The sequence below is a fragment of the Neolamprologus brichardi genome, chromosome 11 (assembly GCF_056152115.1).
Source record: "Neolamprologus brichardi isolate AB-2024 chromosome 11, ASM5615211v1, whole genome shotgun sequence".
Lineage (NCBI taxonomy): Eukaryota > Metazoa > Chordata > Actinopteri > Cichliformes > Cichlidae > Neolamprologus > Neolamprologus brichardi.
The window spans coordinates 25,837,196-25,861,582 of record NC_142114.1 but is presented as its reverse complement, the minus strand read 5'-3'; the positions used below and the strand labels follow the sequence as shown (position 1 = coordinate 25,861,582).

General features: G+C 38.3%; 1 protein-coding gene and 1 long non-coding RNA gene across 3 annotated transcripts in view; one reads left to right on the top strand and one right to left on the bottom strand.

The window, feature by feature from the left end:
* LOC148100578 (L-selectin-like) overlaps positions 1-24,387 on the bottom strand; it is a 79,806-nt gene that overhangs the window by 10,929 nt on the left and 44,490 nt on the right. The gene's annotated exons all lie outside the window — the stretch shown is intronic.
* Positions 9,988-12,579, top strand: LOC148100580 (uncharacterized). 2 transcript variants are annotated; one of them, XR_015719745.1, is made up of 4 exons: positions 9,988-10,072; positions 10,550-10,674; positions 11,382-11,410; positions 11,827-12,579. It is a non-coding gene; the product is annotated as an uncharacterized LOC148100580 (long non-coding RNA). The 2 variants fall into 2 exon arrangements; XR_015719744.1 differs by lacking the exon at positions 9,988-10,072 and having other exon boundaries at positions 10,244-10,674; positions 11,827-12,576.

The window sequence follows — 24,387 nt, the reverse complement described above, 5'->3', positions numbered from 1 at the left end:
TCACCGCTGCTCACAAGAAAAACATCCAGAGCAATATTACGGAAGACTGCTTAAACTGTACCTCCCTCATCGTTCAGACCACGAACTGAAAACACCATCATTGCCAACCTATCAGGCTTTCTATGGTGCTGGCTGTGTACAGCTACCAGGTACTGACCATCTTGAGTACGTGCAACACATTGTCAAAAGAAACAGAGAAAAATATGAGAAAAACAGTGAGGAGATCGAGAGCGCTGTTGAGGAATATGAGCAGAACAGAGGTGTGACTGACGAATGGTGTAATCTGGCACCTGAATCAGATCTCGTAAGGTTGCCACTTGTTGAACAAGAAAGAGAGCGAGACAATGAAAATGAACAGGAAGATGTGCCTGACTACAGCCGTCAGACTGATGCTTCAACAGAAGTCAGAGCCATCAGGGAACCCCCTGCTATTGATCCCACATTGTTACGTCAGATGTTTCAGAATCTGAATAAGAAGCAAGCCTGCATATTTTATGCAGTTAGAGACTGGTGCATTAAAAGAGTCTGTGCTCTAAATCCAGAGCAGTTTTTCTTTTATATTAATGGTGGTGCTGGAACAGGAAAATCACATCTTATCAAATGCATCTACTCAGAAGCATCTAAGATACTGAGCAAAGTGCCAAGATATGCAGACGACGTTGACATATCAAAACCCACTGTCCTGTTAACTGCTTTCACTGGGACTGCAGCATTTAACATTTCTGGAACAACACTGCATTCTCTTCTCAAGCTGCCTAGAAGCTTAAAACCTCCCATTCAGGGACTTGGCAATCAGCTGGATGAAGTCAGATCAGAACTTTTGAATGCTGAAATAATCATCATTGACGAAGTGTCTATGGTGTCAAGACATCTCTTTGCATATGTAGATGCAAGACTCAAACAGATCAAAGGGACTCAGAGACCCTTTGGAGGCATGTCAGTCATTGCTGTCGGAGACTTCTATCAGCTACCCCCAGTGCGACAGTCTAAACCTCTCTGTGTGCACGACCCGTCCGAGATCGACCTGTGGCGGGAGCATTTTCAGATGATCACTCTGACTGAGATTATGCGTCAGAAAGATGATGTTGTCTTTGCTGAGATGCTGAACAGAATTCGTGTGAAAGGAAAGTTGGATGAGCTTTGCGAAGCAGATAGAGATTTGTTGTCAGAGGCCATAACTGAACCAGCCCTTTGTCCGACTGATGCGTTGCACATTTTTGCAACTAATAAAGAAGTGGATGCACACAACTCTTCAACACTGGCTCTGCTCCATACTCATGTCATTGACATCCATGCAGATGATTATAGAAAAGATCCTAGAACTGGCAGAATGGCACTTCAAGACAGACCATTGAAAGGAGGTAAAAACGAGTTACCAGACACACTGAAGGTTGCAGAAGGAGCTCGTGTCATGCTCACCAGAAACATTGACATACAAAATGGTTTGGTTAATGGCGCATTTGGAATACTACTTAGAGTAGTTTACTCTGAAAATGACCAACACATCATCAAGCTTGGACTTAAAATGGATAATGAGACATCTGGAAAGAATAACCGCACACCAGCAGACGACATGGTGTACATTGAGAGAGCTGAAGAGAATCTGAAGCAGAAAGGAGTGGTACGAAGACAGTTCCCAGTGAAGCTGGCCTTTGCATGTACAATACATAAGGTACAGGGTATGACAACCACATTAGCTGTTGTCTCTCTTAAGAGCATTTTTGAGCCTGGCATGGCCTACGTAGCTGTCAGTAGAGTGACGTCTCTCAGTGGACTGTATCTTCTTGATATGGAGGAGAAAAAAATATTCACCAACCCAGAAATCACTGCAGCGCTTGAGAACATGAGACAAGCCAACCTTGATGACATGATGCCTCTTCTACACGTGAGACAAACACTGAGCAGGTCAGACGTTTTCACCATTGTTCATCATAATACAGAGGGACTGCCAGCTCACATTAATGACATCAAGAGTCACCATGAATTGTGTCTAGCAGATGTTTTGTGCCTAACAGAAACACACCTGCGGGGCTCTTTTGTCACAGAGAGTCTCCACTTGGAAAATTACAATTTGTTCAAACGCAACAGACACCTGTCCTACACAAACTTTCCCCAGATGACAAACAGAAGTGGTGGTGGAGTTGCTGTTTATGTGAAAAGTGACATTCAAGTGCATGAAAAACAGTACATCCATAATGTAACTGACCTTGAATTTCTGGCTTTAAAGGTTGAAGCACCAGTCAGTGCTCTGATTGCAGTTGTGTACAGACCTCCAGACTACACTCTGAGGCCATTCCTGAAAAACCTGGTAAGCCTATTAGACTCATTAGAGATCATGGACTGTCATCCCATCATAGTTTGTGGTGATTTTAATGAGAATGTTTTATCCAGTGCAAACAAACCAATCCTGGAGCTGTTTGAGTCTAGGGGATACGCACAGGTCGTCACTGCCCCTACCACAGAGAAGAACACACTGCTTGACCTAATTTTCATTTCTCAGCCAGAGCAATGTCTCCATTCTGGAGTCATGAAGACCTACCATAGTTACCATGACCCTGTATACTGTGTATTGTCCTGTGATGATTCATGATCTAGATCTTTGAATACAGTAAGTAATTTCTATATTTTTGAATGACATAAGAAAGTAGAGCGATATTTAAAAGTTGGCTTAAGAAAAAACGCCCTGCATTGCAGTATAATGTTTGAATTGTTTACATAAAATACAATTAAATGAATTAAGTAATGATATCAGTAAAAGATGACAATTTTATTTATTACAGAAAATCTAAAAATCACCTACAGTAATCTATGAATGTCAGAAAAATCAAATATACCAGTTTAAAACGAACAGTGTAGGCATATCCTCTCTGCAGCCAGGCTTCAAAATCCTGCCAGGCTGCCCCAGTCTCACTGTGGCTGGGAGGGAGGGAGGGTGGACCAGAGGATTGCCCAAACAACGCATATATGTTCAACAGCTTCTTCGTTGTTTCTGGGAGAACAACACAGACTAAAGGTTTAAAATACCTAATTACAGCAATAATGACAGTTAAGCCACTTTATGTGTGCCTTTATTTTAAAATACTATTTACAAAAATGTTATTGATTTTGGTTTGTTATAATCTTTAAACTTTTTCAAAAGTATACGATTATATTTTTGGATAAATCTTACGATGAAACATACATTTTTATGAGCTTTTATCATGTTTCAGCCAGTGCATTTATCAGGGTGGGTCTGGGATGATAAATGCACTGGCTGATAAATGCACACTTCTGGCCAGAAGTGTTTCAGCAGTGTCACATATGTACTACATATGTTACACTTGCTTTCTGTTACCAGCTGATACCCTACATTTGTATAGACATTGGACCTTGTGAGGCTGGGGAGTTGAGTGGGTAGGTGGGAGTTGAGTGGGGGGGGAGGGGTGCGGTGGGAGGTTGTTAGGTTTTTGTTTTTTTGTTTTTTTTAAGAGAGACACAGTCCTCCTGTGTCTTCTTCAAGCTTAAAAGCGTAAAAGCCAACAGTGTGAAGCACATAGCAGCCAGAAACTGTAATGCCACAGATCAGAGAGGCTTCATCATCACCATCTTCATTGCCGTACGACCAGAGTGTGAGACTTCACATCTGGAGCACAGGAGACATTCTGTCTTCCTTCTAGCTTGTCCCACAAGCAGTCGGTGAGATTTACTCGCATCAAAAAGGGTTAATGACATAATTTCCATTAAAACATGTATTAAGTTTTTGTAAAGTGTTTAAATTGTGTTTTCACCTGACCTTAGGAGTGTAGATTGTAATGTCTGTACTCAGGTGTTTCCCTCTGTGATCCATCCCTTTCAGAGCTGAGACACTCAGGACTGAACAGACTGCACAGTTTCTGTGACTGAGCCTCCAAAACACCTTCTTTGAAACCACACATGACAGAAGGGCTTCATATTTGCAGCAGCACTACTACAGGTATTCAGTTTATTACAGGATGTGTTTGTTACAGGACCAGCTCTAAGTGCACACTACCTAATATATACACCTTTCTGTTCATTACAAACCAACTATTCTGGATCATATGGCCAGTTGGCAGGAATGCTGCTTCAGGAAAACATCCCTGGAGATCACCATCATTGTCAGACTGACTGTGCCTCCTCTGTGCAGTGTCAAGAGCCTCCCTAAATGAGTGTGTAAGTTAACATATTCATTATTTTATTCCCTTTGACAAGACAAGTATCACTGATATTTACATTTACAACTACATATGTTCCTGTTTTCTGCTCTTCTTTCAAGGCCTCAGCTATCCTGCGTCTGTGCTGCTTGCCACACATCAAACACTGGCTGGATGACAGGGAGGATCCACTCTGAAGTCACTGGACATGATGAGGATCATCTGGGACTTTATAGTTTCACAGAAACGTTGTGCTCTTTGATTACAGGTTTTAAATGGACATAATGACTGCCTCTCTCTGATCAACAGGCTAAAGGATTGTTTTCATTATTAGAGCTCTGTACAGTGTATGCTTATTTACTATTTCAACACAGAGCAAACCTTTATTTATTTATTTAACATATTTTTATTTGTTTTAGTGTTGAATTAACTGTGGGGATTTTTTCAAGTGGGCACTCGGGATGTCATATGACCAGAAATGTGGTAACTGGAATTCAACAGTATGGAAAAAAAATTTGCTAAGAACAAAACACACACAAAACCCCCAAGAGAACTCAAATTCATTCCATGTAATCCAATCTAAAACATTTTAAACTGCTGAACAGCAAAACAAACAGTATTTTAAAAAAAACAAAACAGTGTTAACAGAATGATTATGATGAGTTTTTACCAAAGTTTCAGGTCACATGGCACAACTAGTGTGTAGTGTGGGGTATCAGCTGGTAAGTATAGGTTTTTTTATATTTGTGTCCTTAGAGTTCAGATGGATAAAGCCTTGTGTATAATAATTAGTCATAAACACAACTCAAAGGCAGGGACTTACTGAGATAACTAAATTTGGGACTTTGTGTCTGAGCCCAGGTTAAAACACTGTGTAAAAAAGCATTTAGTGGCATGGCTGAACAATGCTGTAAACTATTGATACTTATTTATCCATGTTCACAAAAAGGACTAATGTGTTTATTTGATTATTTGTATGTGTTAAACTGTGTCACCACCTTAGGCTTTCATTTGAATTTACTCAAAAATCTCTATACAGTTCTCTTTTACCACTGTGTGGACTCTGTTTACATTAAAACACAAAAAAGAATGAGTAATAAAAAGATGTGTAGACAGATCAGTAGATTAAGAAGACTGATAGAAACAGCTGTTCAGCCATGTTCTAAGAAACCAACACAATTTAAAGGTTCAGGGTTGTGGTTTTAAAAGTTTTCATGTATTTCATACGTTGCTTAATATTTTTATTTAGTTATTTAATTTAGTTATTTTTATTTATTCTACCAATCATTTTCAGAAAGGAGCTGTAAAATATGACTTAAGATTTTTATGTTATTTTTTTATGACATACAAAACAAATTGATGTATATAATACTATTAAACATAATATACACAATATGTCTGAAAAACATTATGCTGCATATTAAAGTTTGTATTTTCTCCAGAATGTTTGTTCATCTTTTAAGTTCATTTCAACAAATTTGTTTTTACATTTATTTTTAATAAGTTATTTTTTTTAATGAATTGGAGATTTATAATACATAATTCCACTTTTTAAGTGATTAGAAGACTATAAACTTTTAATATTAATTCAGAGGTTTTCTGACTCTAAATTTTCTTTTGTCAATACTCATCTTTTTCTAATGTTCAGCTATTTTCCAAATTCTTCCTTTGTGTAAACATCAGCTTTTAGCAGTTCAGCACTTTTGTTTTCAGGTTAAAAATTCATTTTTTTAATCTCATTCAACATTTTTAACTTAATTTCATCAATTAATTCATTTCAGTGCATACATTCAGATTCAAGCATTCACACTGCAGTTTCTTCAGAAAATGCACTTTCTAGTTCTTCTATTTTATTATTATTATATATTCCGTACGTTTTTTGTACTCCTACTCCTTCAAAACCGTTCAACTTAGAAAAACCATTCAAACACCGTTAGATTCCTCTTCTTTTGGACATGACTGCTTCTATTTTTCTCATTTTTAATATTTATATTTTTAATTTTATTCAACTTTTTTCAACAAAAATTTCCCATGTATTTCAATGGGGAGACCCTTCAAATCCTCATTCAACTTACTCATTTTTAAACTCTTACTACTTCCACATACGTTGACATAGAGCCACCATTCAAACTTTAAAACGAAGACAAGACATTCAACTATTCAACTTGTATTTATCTTTTCAATATCTATTATACTTTTTCTTCAGTTCCAGTTTAAGTTTCATGATGTTTTTTCACCCGTTTCAGAGTTTATAATGAGTGTGTATGGGACGGAATGTTGGCGCTAGAGTGAGACAGCTCAACTGCTAGAGTGAGAGAAGCGAAAAAATTAATCTTAAAATCTTTTTTAAAAACTGCTGCTGTGTCCGCAGCGTTTGCTCTACAGGTCTGATTTTACCCTCAAAACGTAGCCATCACGGTCCTCTTTCATCCAATGTGTTTATTATAGTAATAGGTGTTATGGTTCTTTCATAAATGTCACCGATGCACAGCCTCCTCCATCCAACTCTTCCATAGACTCTAATGTTAAAATGGCTAAGAAAGTTCGTTTGAAAATCAGAAGTACAGGCTGTCTTTACACTGTCACCACGTCCATATAATAAACTCCACAGGCATGAAAACTGAGAATTATGTAGACTAGACATTGCTGGTGCTTACGGTGAAAGAATTTTGTCGATACAACGTGTACTTTTCATTTGGGAAGAATTTGTTTGGGGCTGACTTTTCAGTTCATTTTAAGCAGCAAAAGTGAGGTGCATGTCTGTGTGCCTGTGTATGGAGCCATTGGGTGCAGTCACTACAGCAACCAGGCTCACACCTGCCTGCCTAACGAGCTCTGTCTCACTCTGCCAAGATTCATCTTAAACACTTCTCTTTGAACGACTTCTGTGTCCACAGTGTTTGCTCTACAGCCATCATTTTACCCTCAAAACGTAGCCATCATTCTTCTCTTTCCAACACCGTGTCTTTGAAAGCTCAGAGATGTAAACTTTTTAAACTGTGTGGATCCAAGTGGAGGGATCACATTTTAGTCATTCAGTGATTCAAAGAATATGAACTTTTAATATTCATTAAGATGTTTTCTGACTCTAAATTTCCTTTTCTCATTACTCATCTTTTTCTAATTTACATTTTAAACATTTTCAGCTATTTTCCAACTTCTTCTGTGTAAACATCAGGTTTTAGCAGGTCAGCACTTTTGTTTTCAAGTTAAAAATTCTGTTTTTTTCATCTCATTCAAATTTTTTAACTTAAATTCAGCAATTAATTCATTTCAATGCATACATTCAGATTCAAGCATTCACACTGCAGTTTCTTCAGAAAATGCACTTTCTAGTTAGTGTGAATGCTTGTAAAAGCATTCACAGTATTGTTCTTCTAATCTTTATTATTATTTTCTTTTCCGTACGTTTTTCGCCGTCTATCTCCTTCAAAACCGTTCAACTTAGAAAAACCATTCAAACACCATCAGATTCCTCTTCTTTTGGAAAGGTGTGCTTCTATTTTTTTCATTTTTAACATTTATATTTTTAATTTTATTCAACTTTTTTCATCAAAAATTTCCCATGTATTTCAATGGGGAGACCCTTCAAATCCTCATTCAACTTACTCATTTTTAAACTCTTACTACTTCCACATACATTGACATAGAGCAACCATTCAAACTTTAAAACGAAGACAAGACATTCAACTATTCAACTTGTATTTATCTTTTCAATATCTATTATACTTTTTCTTCAGTTCCAGTTTAAGTTTCATGATGTTTTTTCAGCCGTTTCAGAGTTTATAATGGGTGTGTATGGGACGGAATGTTGGCGCTAGAGTGAGACAGCTCAACTGCTAGAGTGAGAGGAGCGAAAAAATTAATCTTAAAATCTTTTTTAAAACTGCTGCTGTGTCCACAGCGTTTGCTCTACAGCTCCGATTTTACCCTCAAAACGTAGCCATCGCTGTCCTCTTTCATCCAATGTGTTTACTATTGTACTAGGTGTTACGGTTCTTTCATAAATGTCACCAATGCACAGCCTCCTCCCTCCAACTCTTCCATAGACTCTAATGTTAAAATGGCTCAGAAGGTTCGTTTGAAAATCAGAAGAGCATGGTGTCTTTCCACTGTCACCACATCCATATAATAAACTCCACAGGCATGAAAACTGAGAATTCAGTAGACCAGACATTGCTGCCGCTCATGGTGAAAGAATTTTGTCAATATGACCTGTACTTTTCATTTGGGAAGGATTTGTTTGGGGCTGACTTTTCTGTTCATTTTAAGCAGCAAAAGTGAGGTGCATGTCTGTGTTCCTCTGTATGGAGCCATTGGGTGCAGTCACTACAGCAACCAGGCTCACACCTGCCTGCCTAACGAGCTCTGTCTCACTCTGCCAAGATTCATCTTAAACACTTCTCTTTGAACGACTTCTGTGTCCACAGTGTTTGCTCTACAGCCATCATTTTACCCTCAAAACGTCGCCATCATTCTTCTCTTTCCAACACCGTGTCTTTGAAAGCTCAGAGATGTAAACGTTTTAAACTGTGTGGATCCAAGTGGAGGGATCACATTTTAGTCATTCAGTGATTCAAAGAATATGAACTTTTAATATTCATTGAGATGTTTTCTGACTCTAATTTTTTTTCTCATTACTTAGGTTTTTCTAATTTACTTTTAAAACATTTTCAGCTATTTTCCAACTTCTTCTTTGTGATTGTCAGCTTTTAGCAGTTCAGCACTTTTGTTTTCAGTTTAAAAATTCAGATTTTTACATCTCATTCAACATTTTTAACTTAAATTCAGTAATTATTTCATTTCAGTGCATACATTCAGATTCAAGCATTCACACTGCAGTTTCTTCAGAAAATGCACTTTCTAGTTATTATTATTATATATTCCGTACGTTTTTTGTAGTCCTACTCCTTCAAAACCGTTCAACTTAGAAAAACCATTCAAACACCATTAGATTCCTCTTCTTTTGGACATGACTGCTTGTATTTTTCTCATTTTTAACATTTATATTTTTAAAATTATTCAACTTTATTCAACAAAAATTTCCCATGTATTTCAATGGAGAGACCCTTCAAATTCTCATTCAACTTACTCCTCTTTAAACTCTTACTACTTCCACATACATTGACATAGATCCACCATTCAAACTTCAAAACGAAGCCAAGACATTCAACTATTCAACTTGTATTTATCTTTTCAATATCTATTATACTTTTTCTTCAGTTCCAGTTTAAGTTTCATCCTTTTTTTCAGCCGTTTCAGAGTTTATAATGGGTGTGTATGGGATGGAATGTTGGCGCTAGAGTGAGACAGCTCAACTGTTAGAGTGAGAGGAGGGGGGGAATTTATCTTAAAATCTTTTTTTAAAACTGCAGCTGTGTCCACAGGGTTTGCTCTACAGCCATCATTTTACCCTCAAAACGTAGCCATCGCTGTCCTCTTTCATCCAATGTGTTTACTATTTTAATAGGTGTTATGGTTCTTTCATAAATGTCACCAATGCACAGCCTCCTCCCTCCAACTCTTCCATAGACTCTAATGTTAAAATGGCTCAAAAGGTTCGTTTGAAAACCAGAAGTACAGGCTGTCTTTACACTGTCACCACGTCAATATAATAAACTCCACCGGCATGAAAACTGAGAATTCAGTAGACTAGACATTGCTGCCCCTCACGGTGAAAGAATTTTGTCAATACGACCTGTACTTTTCATTTGGGAACGATTTGTTTCGGCCTGACTTTTCTGTTCATTTTAAGCAGCAAAAGTGAGGTGCATGTCTGTGTGTATGCCATTGGGTGCAGTCACTATAGCAACCAGGCTCACACCTGCCTGCTTAACGAGCTCTCTCTCACTCTGCCAAGATTAAACCTACAAATGTCTACTGCATCTAAGCAGTTGTAGTAAGATGAACTTTTTCAATAGGTACAATAAGACAGATTTGACAGGGTTTTGCCACAGATTAATAGTTTGTCAGTAGTTAGTATATGCCAACTAAGTAGAGCATTGTGATTGGGACACAGGCTTTTCATATCTGGGCAGTTGGAGTCAGTTGATGATTTTAAAATCATTCTTTCTGACTGGATAATTAAAGCTCACAGCATCTACCTGTCTGTAGTTGATTTTTCCACATTTTAACTAACGTTTAACTAATCTAATCTCATTTAATGTCTCTGTTTATAGTCTGTATAGTTTATCTCCCCACTAACACACTTAAAGTAGTCTTAAAATAAAACCTACAAAACAGTTCGAGATGAAATACTTTTTATTTGCTCATGTAATTCCAGTTGCCCTATTTTTCTGTATGTCACTCATTCGCTTATACTCGGGCAAAAAGTACCAATTTGTACACTAGTCTAGTGTATTTTTTTCCCTTTATCTTTCTATGTCTCTCTCACACAGACATGTATATGCTCATTATTGCTGTTCAAACTGATGGTCAAATTTCCAAGCACCACCTGAACGCCTCATCTGTTTTTAACCCATCACTGGACCAACTGTCTCATTCCGCTTTGCTCTCTGCTGTGGTAAGTACAGTATACTCAGTACTGCACTGTTTTACTTTTATGATGGTAAAAATAGATGTTTGACATTTAAACTCACACATCAAGTCGAACAGAGTTCAAAGAATAGATAAAGAAAGAAAAAAGAATAACCTTCGCTATCATTTATATACGTTTATGACGTTTTGCTGTTAGCAGCAGTTCTATCGCTAGCTTCAATGCTAATGCTAGCAACAATGCTAACGCTAGCTATAGTGCTAACACTAGCCTTACCAGTTGTTAACTGACAAAAAGAATATTCCTGTGATATTTCTGTGATATTTCTTGGTGGTCAGTGAGACAAAAGTAACAAATGAGCTTTATTATTGCCATTGTGGCTCAGTTTTAAAAGTAAGAGTGTTAGTGCTAGCAGAATTGCTAATGCTAGCTGCAATGCTAACACTAGCTGCAGTGCTAACACTAACTGAAGTGCTAATGCTAGCCGGAATGCTAGCGCTAGCAGCAATGCTAAGGCTAGTAACAGTCTAACAGTAGCCTTACATAAGTGGAAATACTTCAGGTAATTAGTTTGAATTATGAATAAAATGGCTGCTGTTTCTGTTGGTGTGCTGTATTATTATATAACCCGCTGACTATAAGTTCAGTGTATCATGTCGTGTGGGCTTTGTATTTCTGTTAGTCTGATAACACTGTACAGACAACTAACATTATTTCTCGTCTTACACTTTCAGGAACTTGACTCACATCTGTGCTTTGCCTGGTAGGTGTGCACATACTGTAAGAGAAGTAGACCAAAAAAAAATAAATAAAATATGACTAATATAAGCTTTGATGGGTTCAAACTTTGTGCTAGACCTTTTAAACACAATTTTATAATAAATACACATAAGTGCAGCTTAACAATTGGGCTAAAATATTTTTTTCGTACATTTTTGTAGTCACACTACATGTGATTAGTTAATCATATTTGTATTTAGAAATATTATTGCTGAATTTAATTAAATATTTATTCTTTTAAAAAGTGCCCAATTATGCAACTTTTTGCACATGGCAGCCAACAACAGTTTAGCTTGAATATTTGTTTTATCCTTTTCAGTAGTCACAATTAGTTCATACAATTACCATGTGATATAATTTTAATAAAATTATTATTTTTTTCTTGTTTTTTGTTCACAGTGTGCAGAAGAAGAACAAGGACGAGATCTCCAGTCTTCTCTCTCACATCCCAACCCCCCAATCCCTCTATCCTCTGTCCTGCTCCACCTGTTGTCTCTGCCTTCTTTCCATCTGTATTTCACCCTGTGGTTTGTGCGAAATTGTGCCAAACCAAGAATCTTATTGCGGTTTGATTTAAAGCCGTGTCTCTCCTGCTCTGTCTGTTCTCTCTGCTAAATTTTCTCTCTACCTGTTTTTCACTCTTGGCTTGCTGCTGAAAAACGCCAAGCCAATAAAGCAACGAAGAGTGCATAGTTTGCCTCAACCTATGAACAAACTGAACAAACAAAGAAAACTCTACGGTTTGATTTCCAAGCCGTGTCTTTCGTGCTCTGTCTGTTCTCTCTTCTAAATTTTCTCTCTACCTGTTTTTCACTCTTGGCTTGCTGCTGAAAAATGCCAAGCCATTAAAGCAATAAAGAGTGCATATATTGCCTCTACCCTGAGAACGAACTGAACAAACAAAGAAAACTCTAATTCACGGTGTGATTGTGATTTCCAAGCCGTGTCTCTCCTGCTCTGTCTGTTCTCTCTTCTAAATTTTCTCTCTACCTGTTTTTCATTCTGGGCTTGCTGCTAAGTTGTGCCAAGCCAATAAAGAGAGTGCATAATATTCTCTCGACTGATGAACAAACTGTCAACTGAAAGACAACTGTTTCAGACAAATAAAAACTGAAATATAAAAACAAAGACATCTCCTGGTGTGTGCCACTCTTATCTTGTGAACATATTTTCTAAAGACTAAGAAACACTTGCAGGTGTGTGAAAATGCCAAGGAAGCAGAAAAAGTCACAAGCTGCAAAACAACGCTGGAAGAAGTTCCATGAGTTTCACAGTGTACCAATATGTGCACAAGCTGAGTTTGATTTTCCTCAGAGCTCTGCAGAAGACAGTGTTTCTGCAAAGATCAATTCTGACAGTGTTAAACAGGCAGGTCAACATGTTCCTGCACATGTACAACAGGTATCTTATGCTGATGCTATAAAGATTGGACTGCAGCATGAATTTAATGAACAACATGAGGTTTCAAGTCCCCCACAGGTGGGTTATGCTGATTCTTTGAAAAGAGGCTGTCACAGTGATGTGGCACGACCATCTCATGCAGAAAGAGTGAACCTTGAAAATCAGCCCTCTGTGACACATGTCTGTGCATCTCACAGCCAGGCACATCCTAAATATGGAGACTCCAGAAACCACCAGTGCACATGTAACTCTCTCACATTTCTTGCATTCCTTCATGAGAATGAAAACATGACTGCAGCTGACCTTAATCTGGTCTTGGATAAAGGTGATGTGATTTACAAAGAGGCCAAGAAAAGATTTCCTAAAAATATTCATTTGGCAACCGATGAGCTGCCAGACAAAGTTGATGCTCGCAGGTCTATGTATCATGTCGACATGACACAGTCTTCCCGGTATGGGACATTTGAAGAACCTCCAGAGGAAGCAGTAGATACCTTTCTCAGCTTAGAAGCAGGACTGAGCTGCCTGTTGTCAGATGTGCAGTATGCCTTACTGATTATGAGTGGATTGTGTATTGCAGTGTTCAGATCCACATCAGGCAAATATGGTTTCTTTGATCCACACTCCAGAACACCCAGTGGTCTTCCTTTACCACTACAATCACGTAATCGTGGTACAGCAGTGATGCTGAAATTCACACTACTCAGTGACATGATTAAGAGGATCCAAGATTCTTATGAAATGATGGAGATATCACCTTCTTGTAACTATGAGCTGAAGCCTGTGCAATTCTACAGTATGAGCACAGTCAATCTGAGTGATACTATCACAGACACAGTCTGCAGACCAACAGCTGCCACTGCTGTGGGACCTACTGACTCTGATAAAACTGTTGATGAAGCAAACTCCTCTACTCCAAGGAGAAACACAACCACTGATCTGACTGGGAACATCTTTTGTCAAATGTCCATTTGTATGGCACTGGTGAAACAAAAAGAAGTCCACATGACTCAGTTCACATCATATGAAGATCAGAATGAGCCTCCTAATATACCAACTGAAGAACTATGCAGTGAATTAAGTTTCCTTCCATCAAGGGATGCTTTTTTATGTCAATCAAATGCTGCAATAACAAATGTTGCTGCCTGTGATCTTTCTGATATAGTTTTACAAAAACTGAAAAAAGTTAATAAACAACAAAGGCACAAAATGAAAAGAAGATCAATGGCATCAGAGAAACCCAGAAATCAGAGAAAAGAAAACCAAAAAAGGAAAGAACGACAAAAGTATGCTTCAAACAAAGAGTACAAAGAAAAGAAAAAATCTTGCACAAGCGAGGCATATAAAAACAATCCTGAAGTTAGACAGAAACATCAACAATACATTAAAAGATGTTACCATGAGAATGCAGAATTTAGACAGAAACAACAACAGTATGTTAAAAGACGTTACTGTGAGAATGCAGAATTCAGAAAGAAACAACAACAGTATGTTAAAAGACGTTACTGTGAGAATGCTGAATTCAGACAGAAACAACAACAGTATGTTAAAAGACGTTACTGTGAGAATGCTGAATTCAGACAGAAACAACAACAGTATGTTAAAAGACGTTACTGTGAGAATGCTGAATTCAGACAGAAACAACAACAGTATGTTAAAAGACGTTACTGTGAGAATGCAGAATTCAGACAGAAACAACAACAGTATGTTAAAAGACGTTACTGTGAGAATGCTAAAGTTAGACAAAAACAAAAACAATATATTAAAAGACGTTACTATGAGAATACTGATTTCAGAGAGGAGAAAAAAAGCTACACCACTAAAAGGTATCGAGAAAACCCAGAAGTCAGAGAGAGACAGAGATCTCGAGTGACTCAGCGTTATGCACGTGACAACGCATTCAGAGAGAGACACAGACAACTGATGAAACAACTAATGCGAGACAGGTATCAAAGTAATCTTGCATTTAGGATTATGCACAACATGAGATGTGCAATGAAAATAAAAAGGAAATACAGATGGGTGAACAGACAAACCCAAGAGAGTGACAACAGTGTGATCAACGAGGCCATATCTGTGTTCAAATCACAAATCAAAGCTGGACCATCATACCCATGTACTGTATGCTTCAAGGCTTCATTTCCAAACCAAGTGCGACCCTGCAGAAGGTCAAATTATGTGAAAAACCCACATGTGGTTGCAACATGTTTGACAGGAAGGTTTGTTCATGTTTGTGATGAAAACTGCAGAAATGAGCAGTGCAATGTGCCTGATGAGAGAAAGAGAGAGTGGATTTGTCACACCTGCCACAATCATCTTAAAAATGGATCCATGCCAGCACTTGCTGCTGCCAATAAACTGGAGCTTGCTGATATTCCAGCTGAACTGTCTGATCTCAACATACTGGAGAGACATCTCATAGCCAAGTGCATACCATTTGCCAAGATTATTCCTCTTCCCAAAGGCAGACAGAGAGCAATTAGAGGGAATGTGGTCTGTGTCCCATCAGAGGTACAGGAAACTGTTGAAGCACTACCTCGATTGAGAATTAATTCTCAGGTGATGAGAGTAAAACTGAAGAGACGCTTGTCTTACAAAGGTCATCAGCTGTTTCAGACTGTAAGCTGGTCTAAACTTGTGCAAGCACTGCATAAACTCAAGCAGATTCATCCACAGTATAAGGATGTGACCATCAGAGATGATCCTGAGCTCTGTGATCCAACACTTCCTGATGAAGATGAGGAGGAGGATGATGATGAAAACATGAATGAGGACGATTATGATGAGGCTGATTTAATGGAAATTGACAGCTGTGAGAAAAATGCACTGAGTGAAGCACAAAATAAAAATGAACAGGACATTGACATGTTACCCTGTGATGGTGAACAATCACATGAACAGATGAGAGATGATTCAGAGCAAGCAGATGGACTGACTAATGGTGGTTTTGCACTCGAGTCCTGTTTGCAGCCCCCTGATGTGGCTGAGGAGATATTATGTTTCAGTGAAGGAATCTACTCTGTTGCTCCTGCAGAGAGAAACAATCCAATAAGTTTTTTCAAAACACCTAAACTGGAGGCCATGGCCTTCCCTGTGCAGTTTCCTACAGGCCAAAACACACTTGATGAAAGAAGGCTGATCAAAGTATCCCCCAGTGGGTATTTCAAATCAAGACTTTTCTGCATTGATGATCGTTTTGCCAAAGACACAAACTATTTGTTCTTTGCACAGTTTGTGACTGAAATACACTTGGCTACTTCCAGCATGACAATACAGTTAAGGAAGGCAAAGCCTCTGACCAGAGATGGGAGAAAAATAACTTCAGGCATGTTACAAGATAAACATGAGGTGGAGAAACTGGTGCGAAATAAAGATGCAGTGAGATTCATGCAGCCTCTGAGAGGAACCCCAGCCTATTGGGAGAAAACAACAAGAGATCTTTTTGCCATGATCAGACAGTTGGGAACTCCCACGTTCTTTTGCACATTTTCAGCTGCTGAAATGCGCTGGCCTGAAGTGATTGAGGCAATAACAAGGCAGCAAGGTGAACAAGTCAATTTTGAAGGACTCGACTGGTCGGCAAAGTGTGACATCCTGAGAAGCAATCCTGTCACAACAATGCGCATGTTTGACAAGAGAGTTGAAGCATTATTCAGAGATTTACTCTTATCTCCTGCAGAGCCACTTGGCAAAGTCATTGACTACTTTTACAGAGTTGAGTTTCAGCACAGAGGAAGCCCACACATACACTGTCTCCTGTGGGTAGAAGGTGCTCCTGTGTTTGAGGAGGATGATGAGCAAACTGTTGTGGATTTTATAAACAAATACATCACAGCTCAGCTGCCTGATCCACATAAACAACCTGAACTGTACAAGAAAGTAACAGAAGTGCAAAAACATAGTAAGAACCACACAAAGACGTGCTTTAGGAGTTTAAGCTCCGGGTGCCGTTTTGGTTTTCCTAAACCACCCTGCAATGAGACAATGATCACAAGACCCAGTGAGGATGATGCACTGGAAGTAGAAACAGCAAAGAACAAGCTCAGACCACTGAACCAGCTGCTGAATGAGCCTGAAACTGCTTCCATGAGTTTAGAGCAGCTCTTGGCAAGATGCAAGTTGACACATGCAGAATATGAGAGATACCTGAATAAAATGAACACAAGGAGTACGATCATACTAAAGCGTGATCCAAAAGACTCTTGGATAAACGGCTATAATCCACATCTGCTTGAAGCCTGGAACAGTAATATCGACATAAGCTTTGTTTTAGATGCTTTCGGCGCTGCAAATTATTTAATGAAATATATATCAAAAAAAGAGGGCGGGCTATCTGAGTACCTGAAAACTGTCATTGAGAACTCCCATAAGGACAGTGTAAATGAGTGCGATGAAATGAGAGCCGTCATGCAGGCATATTCAAAGAAGCGAGAGATCAGTGCACAGGAGTGCGTTGCTCGTGCATGTGGTCTTCACATGAAGCAATGTTCACGTGCTGTAATATTCATACCAACAGATGATAATCCTGTGAAAATGAGTCGTCCCCTGTCAGTTCTGGACAACACAACACCCGAGTCTTCCAATGTTTGGATGACATCTTTGAATGACAAATACAAAGCCAGACCTGAAACACCAGAGTTTGAGGAGATGTGCATGGCAGACTTTGCTGCTACTTGCAGGATTGTCTATGGCCAACAGACAAAAGGTAAAGATGTTTTGCCCCTTCTCAATGAGATAGGATTTGTGCAAAGGCGCAAAAACGATAAGCCTGCTATCATCAGATTTCACCGCTGCTCACAAGAAAAACATCCAGAGCAATATTACGGAAGACTGCTTAAACTTTACCTTCCTCATCGTTCAGACCACGAACTGAAAACACCATCGTTGCCAACCTATCAGGCTTTCTATGGTGCTGGCTGTGTACAGCTACCAGGTACTGACCGTCTTGAGTACGTGCAACACATTGTCAAAAGAAACAGAGAAAAATATGAGAAAAACAGTGAGGAGATCGAGAGCGCTGTTGAGGAATATGAGCAGAACAGAGGTGTGACTGACGAATGGTGTAATCTGGCACCTGAATCAGATCTCGTAAGGTTGCCACTTGTTGAACAAGAAAGAGAGCGAGACAATGAAAATGAACAGGAAGATGTGCCCGACTACAGCCGTCAGGCTGATGCTTCAACAGAAGTCAGAGCCATCAGGGAACCCCCTGCTATTGATCCCACATTGTTACGTCAGATGTTTCAGAATCTGAATAAGAAGCAAGCCTGCATATTTTATGCAGTTAGAGACTGGTGCATTAAAAGAGTCTGTGCTCTAAATCCAGAGCAGTTTTTCTTTTATATTAATGGTGGTGCTGGAACAGGAAAATCACATCTTATCAAATGCATCTACTCAGAAGCATCTAAGATACTGAGCAAAGTGCCCAGATACGCAGACGACGTTGACATATCAAAACCCACTGTCCTGTTAACTGCTTTCACTGGGACTGCAGCATTTAACATTTCTGGAACAACACTGCATTCTCTTCTCAAGCTGCCTAGAAGCTTAAAACCTCCCATTCAGGGACTTGGCAATCAGCTGGATGAAGTCAGATCAGAACTTTTGAATGCTGAAATAATCGTCATTGACGAAGTGTCTATGGTGTCAAGACATCTCTTTGCATATGTAGATGCAAGACTCAAACAGATCAAAGGGACTCGGAGACCCTTTGGAGGCATGTCAGTCATTGCTGTTGGAGACTTCTATCAGCTACCCCCAGTGCGACAGTCTAAACCTCTCTGTGTGCACGACCCGTCTGAGATCGACCTGTGGCGGGAGCATTTCCAAATGATCACTCTGACTGAGATTATGCGTCAGAAAGATGATGTTGTCTTTGCTGAGATGTTGAACAGAATTCGTGTGAAAGGAAAGTTGGATGAGCTTTGCGAAGCAGATAGAGATTTGTTGTCACAAGCCATAACTGAACCAGCCCTTTGTCCGACTGATGCGTTGCACATTTTTGCAACTAATAAAGAAGTGGATGCACACAACTCTTCAACACTGGCTCTGCTCCATACTCATATCATTGACATCCATGCAGATGATTATAGAAAAGATCCTAGAACTGGCAGAATGGCACTTCAAGACAGACCATTGAAAGGAGGTAAAAACGAGTTACCAGACACGCTGAAAATTGCAGAAGGAGCTCGTGTCATGCTCACCAGAAACATTGACATACAAAATGGTTTGGTTAATGGCGCATTTGGAATACTACTTAGAGTAGTTTACTCTGAAAATGACCAACACATCATCAAGCTTGGACTTAAAATGGATAATGAGACATCTGGAAGGAATAACCGCACACCAGCAGACGACATGGTGTACATTGAGAGAGCAGAAGAGAATCTGAAGCAGAAAGGAGTGGTACGAAGACAGTTCCCAGTGAAGCTGGCCTTTGCATGTACAATACATAAGGTACAGGGTATGACAACCACATCAGCTGTTGTCTCTCTTAAGAGCATTTTTGAGCCCGGCATGGCCTACGTAGCTGTCAGTAGAGTGACGTCTCTCAGTGGACTGTATCTTCTTGATATGGAGGAGAAAAAAATATTCACCAACCCAAAAATCACTGCAGCGCTTGAGAACATGAGACAAGCCAACCTTGATGACATGATGCCTCTTCTACACGTGAGGCAAACACTGAGCAGGTCAGACGTTTTCACCATTGTTCATCATAATACAGAGGGACTGCCAGCTCACATTAATGACATCAAGAGTCACCATGAATTGTGTCTAGCAGATGTTTTGTGCCTAACAGAAACACACCTGCGGGGCTCTTTTGTCGCAGAGAGTCTCCACTTGGAAAATTACAATTTGTTCAAACGCAACAGACACCTGTCCTACACAAACTTTCCCCAGATGGCAAACAGAAGTGGTGGTGGAGTTGCTGTTTATGTGAAAAGTGACATTCAAGTGCATGAAAAACAGTACATCCATAATGTAACTGACCTTGAATTTCTGGCTTTAAAGGTTGAAGCACCAGTCAGTGCACTGATTGCAGTTGTGTACAGACCTCCAGACTACACTCTGAGGCCATTCCTGAAAAACCTGGTAAGCCTATTAGACTCATTGGAGATCATGGACTTTCATCCCATCATAGTTTGTGGTGATTTTAATGAGAATGTTTTATCCAGTGCAAACAAACCAATCCTGGAGCTGTTTGAGTCTAGGGGATACGCACAGGTTATCACTGCCCCTACCACAGAAAAGAACACACTGCTTGACCTAATTTTCATTTCTCAGCCAGAGCGATGTCTCCATTCTGGAGTCATGAAGACCTACCATAGTTACCATGACCCTGTATACTGTGTATTGTCCTGTGATGATTCATGATCTAGATCTTTGAATACAGTAAGTAATTTCTATATTTTTGAATGACATAAGAAAGTAGAGCGATATTTAAAAGTTGGCTTAAGAAAAAACGCCCTGCATTGCAGTATAATGTTTGAATTCTTTTACATAAAATACAATTAAATGAATTAAGTAATGATATCAGTAAAAGATGACAATTTTATGTATTACAGAAAATCTAAAAATCAGTAATCTATGAATGTCAGAAAAATCAAATATACCAGTTTAAAACGAACAGTGTAGGCATATCCTCTCTGCAGCCAGGCTTCAAAATCCTGCCAGGCTGCCCCAGTCTCACTGTGGCTGGGAGGGAGGGAGGGTGGACCAGAGGATTGCCCAAACAACGCATATATGTTCAACAGCTTCTTCGTTGTTTCTGAGAGAACAACACAGACTAAAGGTTTAAAATACCTAATTACAGCAATAATGACAGTTAAGCCAGTTTATCTGTGCCTCTATTTTGAAATAATATTTACAAAACTGTTACTGATTTCGGTTTGTTATAATCTTTAAACTTTTTCAAAAGTATACAATTATATTCTTGGACAAATCTTTCGATGAAACATACATTTTTATGAGCTTTTATCATGTTTCAGCCAGTGCATTTATCAGGGTGGGTCTGGGTCTGGGATGATAAATGCACTGGCTGATAAATGCACACTTCTGGCCAGAAGTGTTTCAGCAGTGTCACATATGTACTACATATGTGACACTTGCTTTCTGTTACCAGCTGATACCCTACATTTGTATAGACATTGGATGATGTGAGGCTGGGGAGTTGAGTGGAGTGGGTAGGTGGGAGTTGAGTGGGGGGATGGGGTGCGGTGGGAGGTTGTTAGGTTTCTTTTTTTTTTCTTTTTTCTTTTTTGTTAAGAGAGACACAGTCCTCCTGTGTCTTCTCCAAGCTTCACATGTAAGATCCAACAGTGTGAAGCACATAGCAGCCAGAAACTGTAATGCCACAGATCAGAGAGGCTTCATCATCACCATCTTCGCCGTACAATCAGAGCGTGAGACTTCACATCTGGACCACAGGAGAGATTCTGTGATAAGTCCTCCTTCTAGCTTGTCCCACAAGCAGTTGGTGAGATTTACTCACAACAAAAAGGGTTAATGACATTATTTCCATGAAAACATGTATTAATTCTTTGTAAAGTGTTTAAATTGTGTTTTCACTTGACCTTAGGAGTGTTAGAGTGTATTTTAATGTCTATACTCAGGTGTTTCCCTCTGTGGTCCATCCCCTTCAGAGCTGAGACACTCAGGACTGAACAGACTGCACAGTTTCTGTGAGTGAGCCTCCAAAACACCTTCTTTGAAACCACACATGATAGAAGGGCTTCATATTTGCAGCAGCACTACTACAGGTATTCAGTTTATTACAGGATGTGTTTGTTTCTTAGGACCAGCTCTAAGTGCACACTACCTAACATATACATCTTTCTGTTCATTACAAACCAACTATTCTGGATCATATGGCCAGTTGGCAGGAATGTTGCTGCAGGAAAACATCCCTGGAGATCACCATCATTGTCAGACTGACTGTGCCTCCTCTGTGCAGTGTCAAGAGCCTCCCTAAATGAGTGTGTAAGTTAACATTTTCATTATTTTATTCCCTTTGACAAGACAAGTATCACTGATATTTACATTTACAACTACATATGTTCCTGTTTTCTGCTCTTCGTTTAAAGTCCTCAGCTAGCCTGCTTCTGTGCTGCTTGCAACACATCAAACACTGGTTGGATGACAGGGAGGATCCACTCTGAAGTCACTGGACATGATGAGGATCATCTGGGACTTTATAGTTTCACAGAAACGTTGTGCTCTGTGATTACAGGTTTTAAATGGACATAATGACTGCCTCTCTCTGATCAACAGGCTAAAGGATTGTTTTCATTGTTAGTGCTCTGTACAGTGTATGCTTATTTAATATTTCATCACAGAGCAAACCTTTATTTATTTATTTAACATATTTTTTATTTTGTTTTAATGTTGAATTAACTGTGGGGATTTTTTTAACTGGGGACTTGGGATGTCATATGACCAGAAATGTGGTAACTGGAATTTAACAGTATGGAAGAAAAAAATCTGCTAAGAACAAAACACACACAAAACCCCCAAGAGAACTCAAATTCATTCCATGTAATCCAATCTAAAAAAATTTTAAACTGCTGAATAGCAACACAAACAGTGTTAAAAAAAACAGTGTTAACAGAATGATTATGATTAGTTTGAACCAAAGTTTCAGGTCACATGGCACACCTAGTGTGTAGTGTGGGGTATCAGCTGGTAAGTATAGTTTTGTTTTTTTTTTCATATTTGTGTCCTTAGAGTTCAGATAGATAAAGCCTTGTGTATAATAATTAGTCATAACCATAACTCAAAGTCAGGGACTAACTAAATTTGGGACTTTGTATCTAAGCCCAGGTTAAAACACTGTGTAAAAAAGCATTTAGTGGCATGGCTGAACAATGCTGTAAACTATTGATACTTATTTATCCATGTTCACAAAAAGGACTAATGTGTTTATTTGATTATTTGTATGTGTTAAACTGTGTCACCACCTTAGGCTTTCATTTGAGTTTACTCAAAAATCTCTATACAGTTCTCTCTTACCACTGTGTGGACTGTTTACATTAAAACATAAAAAAGAATGAGTAATAAAAAGATGTGTTGACAGAGCAGTAGATTAAGTAGACCAATAGCTGTTCAGCCATGTTCTAAGAAACCAACACAGTTTGAAGGTTCAGGATTGTGGTTTTAAAAGTTGAATTTTCATGTATTTCATATGTTGCTTATTATTTTTATTGACTTATTTAATTGAGTTATTTTTATTTATTCTCCTGTGAAGTGTTTAACAAAAAAAGCTACTTTAATTTCAATTTTATTTGTTTATTGTTTTGTAATTTGTTCTTTAGGAATGGAGTCGGTGCCAAAAACTAAAGTTGAACAGACACATGACAGAATCAGATTATTAACACCTTAAAACATTGCAAACGTCTCTTTTTAAAATGATTTTTATTCTATTTTGAAAAAAAAAAAACATTTGTTGAATTAATTGAAGTCCTTTTCAGAAAGAAGCTGTAAAATATGACTTAAGATTTTTATGTTATTTTCTATGACATACAAAACAAATTGATGTATGTAATACCATTAAACATGATATACACATGTGTATATGTCTGAAAAACATTATGCTGTATATTAAAGCTTGTATTTTCTCCAGAATGTTTGTTCATCTTTTTAGTTCAATTCAACAAATTTGTTTTTACATTTATTTTTATTATTATATTTTTTTTTTATGAATTAGAGATTTATAATACATAATTCCACTCAGTGATTAGAAGAATATGAACTTTTGCTATTAATTCAGAGGTTTTTCTTTTCTTTTACTTTTTAAACATTTTCAGCTATTTTCCAACTTCTTCTGTGTGAAAATCAGCTTTCAAAAGTTCAGCACTTTTGTTTTGAGATGAAAAATTCTGTATTTTCCAGCTCATGAAAAAATTTTTAACTTAAAATTCAGCAATTAATTCATTTCAGTGAATACATTCAGATTCAAGCATTCACACTGCAGTTTCTTCAGAAAATGCACTTTCTAGTTATTAGTGTGAATGCTTGTAAAAGCATTCACAGTATTGTTCTTCTACATCTTTATTCTATTTTATATATTCCGTACGTTTTTTGTACTCTATCTCCTTCAAAACCGTTCAACTTAGAAAAACCATTCAAACACCGTTAGATTCCTCTTCTTTTGGACATGACTGCTTGTATTTTTCTCATTTATAACATTTATATTTTTAAAATTATTCAACTTTTTTCAACAAAAATTTCCCATGTATTTCAATGGGGAGACCCTTCAAATTCTCCTTCAACTTACTCCTCTTTAAACTGTATCTACTTCCACATACATTGACGTAGAGCCGCCATTCAAACTTTAAAATGAAGACAAGACATTCAACTATTCAACTTGTATTTATCTTTTCAATATCTATTATACTTTTTCTTCAGTTCCAGTTTAAGTTTCATGCTTTTTTTCAGCCGTTTCAGAGTTTATAATGGGTGTGTATGGGACGGAATGTTGGGGCTAGAGTGAGACAGCTCAACTGCTAGAGTGAGAGGAGCAAAAAAATTAATCTTAAAATCTTTTTTAAAAACTGCTGCTGT